Raw genomic sequence first — 7,035 nt, 5'->3', positions numbered from 1 at the left:
ATAATAATAATAATAATAATAATCAGCATGGTCTTGGCACATAATATATATATATATATATATATATATATATATATATATATTGTGTGTGTGTATGTGAGTAATTATGAAATCATCTTGCAGGCCAGATCAAATAGTCTCGCGGGCTGTATACAGCCCGGAGGCCGGACTTTGCCCACCCCTGCCCAAGACCAACGAGCCAAACAGCCCATAAAATTATTTAAAAATATATAAATAATAATAAAAAAAAATCAGTCCACCTCTTTCTCCATGGCTATAGGTTCAAAATCATCCTCAAACAAAAAAACAACGATTGAGGACGAATTTGAAGAGCTTTCATGTCTTTTTCAAAAGACTCGGTATCAAGAACGCACACCACTGCAGAGAATAGGATAGAGTCCGTGTGGAAACAAAAGAACAGACTGGTGCAAATGATGTCACACGTGCAGCGCCACCGACCTGTAAATCGCTGTGATCTAATAATGGCAGCCGAGCTTTTAGTGATTTTTGGAACAGAATTCAGATGCAAAAAAACATTTTTCAAACCATTTTTTTTATTTATCCGGCCACTTTACAGTGTATTTGAGAACATCACACACATTACATTTTCTGATGTAACTTTCATTAGATGAGCACTTTAAGAACAATTCAGCCAAGTGAAATCCCTGTTACCCCAGTCCAGATTGACCATTTAAGGTAAAATCTGGGCTCGTCCGGGAGTTGAACCCGGGATCTCTCGCACCCTAAGCGAGAATCATACCCCTAGACCAACGAGCCAAACTATTAAATAAATAAATAAATAAATAATAATAAAAAAATCCATCCGCTTCTTTCTCCTTGACAAAAGGTTTGATATCATCCTCATACAAAAAGCCAACGATTGAGGACGAATTTGAAGAGCTTTCGTGTCTTTTTCAAAAGACTCAGTATTAAGAACGCACGCCACTGCAGAGAATAGGATACAGTCCATGTGGAAACAAAAGAACAGACTGGTGCAAATGATGTCATGCGTGCAGCGCCGCTGACCTCTAAATTGCTGCGAACTAATAATGGCGGACGAGCTTTTAGTGATTTTTGGAATAGAATTCAGATGCAAAAAGACATTTTTCAAACCAATTTTTCATTTATCTGCCAACTTTACAGTGTATTTGAGCACATCACACACAGCAAGCCAGGGATTTTCTGATGCAACTTTCATTAGCCTAGCACTTTAAGAATGATGCAGCCAAGTGAAATCCCTGATACCCAAGTCCAGATCGACCATTTAAGGTAAACCCTGGGCTCATCCGGGAGTTTAACCCAGGACCTCTCACACCCAAAGTGAGAGTCATACCCTGAGACCAATGAGCCAAACTATTTAACAAATGCTATCTAGGAAAAAAAAAAGTCCGTCCGTTTCTTTCTCCATGGCAAAAGGTTTGATATCATCCTCAAACAAAAAGCCAATGATTGAGGAAGAATTTGAAGAGCTTTCATGTCTTTTTCAAAAGACTCGGTATCAAGAACGCACGCCACTGCAGAGAATAAGATAGGGTCCATGTGGAAACAAAAGAACGGGCTGGTGGAAGGTCCAGGTTCGAGCCCCGTGGCCGGTGAGGACCTTTCTGTGTGGAGTTTGCATGTTCTCCGCGTGTCTGCATGGGTTTCCTCTGGATGCTCTGGTTTCCCCCACAGTCCAAAGACATGTAGGTTAGGTTAACTGGTGACTCTAAATTGACCGTAGGTGTGAATGTGAGTGTGAATAGTTGTCTGTGTCTATGTGTCAGCCCTGTGATGACCTGGCGACTTGTCCAGGGTGTACCCCGCCTTTCGCCCGTAGTCAGCTGGGATAGACTCCAGCTTGCCTGCGACCCTGTAGAACAGGATAAAGCGGCTAGAGATAATGAGAATGAGAAGATCTTGGGAGCAATGAAGAACAATTGATATGTTGCAAAGCACAATCCTTCTTATACAGAGGACAACATTGTACAGTTTTTACATTTTCATGAAATGTCAGCCATGTTAGTATTCCAATATGGCTGCTGAATAACGATATTATGAAATTAAGTTTTTAAAGAGATAACGAATTTTGCTGTTTAAACACGTTTCAACAGCTAATAAATTTACTGGTGACATCAACAGTATAGACAACAATTAAGAATTAAGGAACATACAAGAACATTTATTTCTGCAAAGTATGAAATGTTTATTGAGAACATCATAGCAATGTCTTCAATATTAACAGGGCTGAAGATTAATAACACTAATATTTGCTTTTAAACAGCTTCAGTAATGTACATTTTTTACGGCTAACACTTAGGCCATGTACACACGTAGCCGGGTATTTTTAAAACCGAACATTTTCCCCCCCTCCGTTTATAAAAATGTTTCATCCACACCACCTCGTCTTCGAAAAAAATCCCTTCCACACATAACCGAACATCTGCGTTTTCAATCACATTCATAAGCATTCCAAACCTGTAGATGGCATTATTTCCCCAAATTCTACCCCCTAATCACATCAGAATAGCCCTCTGTTGGCGTCACTTCCGCCTAAACATAAAACATGGCGCCAAGCTCGTTCGTCTGGACAGACTCAGAGACAGAATTGCTTTTAAACAAAATTTTGGAGTATAAACTTCAAAAGACGCAAGAAAACATTCATTGGGAATCTTGTCAAAGCAAATATGTGGACATATTGACCCTGTTTTTGGAGCAGTATCCTGCGGAGAGTTCTAACGACTTCCCTCATGAAAGGGGCGAGCTAACGCGGAGTATCCTGACCACGAAAATCAAGGCTGTGAGGGGTAAATATCGGTTGGCTGTTGACAACGGACGCAGGAGCGGGTTTGGCAGAGTCGTTCTTCTCTATTTCGAATTATGCGAACAGATATGGGGTGGTTCCCCCGCGACCACAACCATGCCGTCTGGCATAGAAACAAGTGATTTGAATGACAGCCTCCCTGTTCCTTCGCCTACTGTGTCCTCCTCATCCACCGTGGAGCCATCCGATACTACTTCAGATACCAAGCAGGAGAGCAGTGCGACATCCTCAGTGAAGGAAAGAAGACACTTGTTGCAGGTACAGTATTTGCAGTTTTGCTTAACAGTATGTAGAAGTTTACGTCATGCAGATGCCATCTGGACGCTATAGTTGCACTGAAATAACCATTCAAATATGAACTTTTTTTATTTTCTTCTTTAAAGGAAAAATTGAATGGACATCGGCACAGCCGAATGAGGAGAAAGCTGCCCACGGAGACCCAGTGGCTTAATGCAGTGGAAGAGGACCAGCGTGTGAAGAAGAGATTGGTGGACCTTTAGAAACTCTTAACATGTTGACTAAAACCGTGTCAGAAAGTTTTAGTGTCCTTAGACAAGTCATGCAGCCTCCACCCCCTCAGCCATCACACTACATGCCATACGAAGCAAGAGGGCACATGTCACACACACCATATACACAATCAGCACATCCCAATCAAGCTTTTCAGTCATTCCCAAACAGCTCACCTCCTGTCAGAGGAACACAGCGGAATGCAGGTAACACACAAGATGCAGCTCATTCCAGCACAACTGCTGACACAGGGCTCACAGGGTTTTCTTACACTCAAGCTCTTTTCAGTGATGAGTATTGATCATATTTCATAATTTCTTGCGTTAAATGTTTATCACATGTTCTTGTGATAAATATGAAGTGTTTACAGTTGGTTACATGAGCTGAATTTAAAGGAACAGTCCACCGTACTTCCATAATGAAATCTGCTCTTATCTGAATTGAGACGAGCTGCTCCGTACCTCTCCGAGCTTTGCGCGACCTCCCAGTCAGTCAGACACAGTCAGACGTGCTGTCACTCCTGTTAGCAATGTAGCTAGGCTCAGTATGGCCAATGACAATGAGCAGATTGGTCGCATCTAACTACAGCCCCAAAAAATACCATTGGCCATACTGAGCCTAGCTACTATGGTGAATGGCTTCAGTAACATAGTTGTCATCTATTGTGTCTTTAGAGGCCTCGCAATAATTGTGCAGCACAAAACATGCATAAATAGCAAAGGGCAGGTCATGTAGATTTATATCCATGGCTCTCCTCAAAGCTCCAAAACGAGCCTTTAGCCTCCCAAAGGCACATTCTATTACCATGCGTGCCCTGCACAAAGATAGTCCAAAATACTGCTCCTGAACAGTGCTTCCTCCATTAGCATATTCCTTCATTAGATATGGCAGTAATGGGTATGCGGGATCACCCAAAATGTAAACTGGAATGGGTGCTTCATTGTCAACAATTTGTTTTGTACAAGGAGGGATTTTTCCATTTTTGAGAAAGTCATTGATGGTTGAGTTGGAAAAAACACGGGTGTCATGGACGCTTCCTGGCCATTTCACTACCACATCCATAAAGCAGTATTTATAGTCATATGTTGCCTGGATATTTAAGGTAAAATTACCCTTTCTGTTCAGGTAATCAGTGGAATTTGCTGAAGGCTGCTTTATCCCAACATGGGTCCCATCCACTGCACCCATGCACTGAGGGAGGCCATGGATCTGTTCAAATTTTTCCACTAGTGAATGCACTGCACTTTCAGTTGTTGGCAGTTGTATGAACTGGGGTCCCAAGTGCACTGTTATAGCTCTACACACCTGCCTGACAATGTTTGAGACAACCTGTCTTGACAAACCAAAAGCATTAGCTTTCTTCCGTAATCTGCCCTCGTCAGCTAAATAGTAAAGCGTGCACGCAACTTTTTTGATGACACTGACGGGTGATCACATGACAGTGGACTGCCCCTTGATATAAAGATGTAATAACTCCGACAGCGACAGGAGTGAGGACCGGGACATACGGAAATTGTCACGCCATTCCCCTGGGAGTACGACTTCCATCTCAAAGTTTTCCCACCAGCTGGCAGTGCGTCCTGGTCTGATCCAAAAGCAGCGTTGACGATTTCGGCGAGGAACATGCCTACGTGGAGTGGTTAAGATGGGGTAAATCACCGACCGCAATGTTGTCCGTCGCCTGTGCTCTTGGAGCAGTAGTTGGGCTTCTAAAATTAAACATGTAAATAGCACCTGCACAATAATTAATGCTTTCAAGGCACTACTCCGATCCATTACTCTTTGTTCATGCTTAATCTGGCTTCTGCAGTAAACAAAGGTCGCACGCGTTTGACGTCAGGGCAGATTTGTCATTTTTTTGGCGCAGATTGTGACGTTCTAAAACGCAAAACTCCGGTTATCTCTGTCTACACGAAAAGGCATACACGGAGTTTTCAAAAATCTTCACTTTGCCCAGAGTTTTTTTTAAATATTCATTTTTGATGTGTTTTCATGTGGATGACAGGCCAAAACGTAGAAAAATATCTTCGATTTAGCAGATACCCAGCTACGTGTGGACGGGGTCTCAATTATCACTGACCCAAGAGCATGTTCTTAGCTAGATACCCTACTCATCCTCAGGGTCACGATTGTTTATGCAGTTGGAGGACCATTCACATTCACCATGGGTTTTGACCTTGTTGCTTCAAACCTCTTTTTCAGTCTTGTTATTTCTGTTGCATTTGTGAATTGAGAATAGCATGTTTTATGCCACTTGATGCTATTGGGGTCCAGATCCATGTGCTTTTGTAAATATTCAAAAAACTCAAAATATACCTCGTCTTTATATCTTATGCGTTCTTCAGCTTTGGTCTTTAAAGTCATCATTCCTGATTCACTTGCTTGACATAAAGTTTTGTCATTCTTGTTCCTTCCACAGTCTTGTAAACATATGAAGCACTTCTGGAAGTCAATATCCCTTCCTCTTTTTCTCTTCTTGGAGCTGAATAAGGGTTCCATGACTGACTAAAAAACAAGGGATCCACAACACAAATAGTAGTGTCTCAATGTACAGTTTTTAAAAATGTGAGACTTAGAAATAAGTGGAAAAACTCATACTTAATGTAGCTTTGGATCCGTTAGCTCCATTCCTATAGAGACCTACTACTTTATATAAAATATATGTCTTCACCAAATTCACGTGTTCTTGTCTTTGTTCCAGCTCCAAGGTGTCTTCATCCAGGCTGTGTTAAAAACTGGCAAGCAGGCAATCTGTCTAGTTTACACTGTCTTGTAAAGCTGTCTTGTACAACATCACATCTGTACCTTGTCTCCCATTTTATAAATAATATGCATCATATGTAGTGAAAATTCATTATGTCTGATTATTATAACTATTCTTTAAGTTCGTTTCTTAAGACACGTATTTTTTAGTATGTTACCTCGTTTGTTGACAGTTTCGGCGAACACTTCCGCCTTCTTCAAAACAGTCACCAGATGTCGAGTGGTGACGTGCCTTATCAGCTGACAAAATCATATTATGAATTGGGAAGAGGCCAGAGTCATTCGCGCTGAAGAGAATAGATATCAGCGTTGGATTTTAGAGGCAGTGGAGATACGAAAGCGGGCGCAGAGGACGATGAACCGGGATGAGGGAGCATACGCACTGTCACACACCTGGAGCACAGTCCTGGGGCAGCGACCTGACAGCAGGAGGCGTGGACTACCTGTCAAATTGGGAGGGACGTTCACGCCTCCATAGAGTAACATCAGCTGATAAGGCACGTCACCACTCGACATCTGGTGACTGTTTTGAAGAAGGTGGAAGTGTTCGCCGAAACTGTCAACAAACGAGGTAACATACTAAAAAATACGTGTCTTAAGAACATGCATCATGTTACAAAACACATCAATGTTTAATTGGCAGAGGAAAACTACTTTCATGTTGAATAAAGCTACTGATTTTCTCTGTTTTCAGGTACACTGCCGCACCTTCTAGGATCTTCTAGATTGCTGCCTCTGGAACAAGTGACCTTATTGGCTGCTTTTTCCAGTTCTTCCAAGAAAAAACAAAACAAAATGTTTGAAGTATCATATTTTTAAGTGAATAAAAGCAGGTCTCTGACTGGACAACATAACATATGTTGTACACTCATAAAAAACAATATCTATTGCAGGTAATGGAGTGAAATTTCTTTGATACCCATAATGCTTCGATGGTCAACCTGTAGGCAGTTATGAAC

The 7,035-nt window shown here is 41.7% G+C and overlaps 1 non-coding gene across 1 annotated transcript; it reads right to left on the bottom strand.

Annotated features, from left to right (window-relative positions):
* Positions 1 to 705: 705 nt before the first annotated feature.
* Positions 706 to 777, bottom strand: trnap-agg (transfer RNA proline (anticodon AGG)). The gene has a single exon. It is a non-coding gene; the product is annotated as a tRNA-Pro (tRNA).
* Between the last annotated feature and the right edge of the window lie 6,258 nt (positions 778 to 7,035).

The sequence above is a fragment of the Neoarius graeffei genome, chromosome 1 (assembly GCF_027579695.1).
Source record: "Neoarius graeffei isolate fNeoGra1 chromosome 1, fNeoGra1.pri, whole genome shotgun sequence".
In the NCBI taxonomy this organism is placed as follows: domain Eukaryota; kingdom Metazoa; phylum Chordata; class Actinopteri; order Siluriformes; family Ariidae; genus Neoarius; species Neoarius graeffei.
The sequence above is the reverse complement of the archived record's forward strand: the minus strand, read 5'-3'. Positions and strand labels throughout refer to the sequence as shown.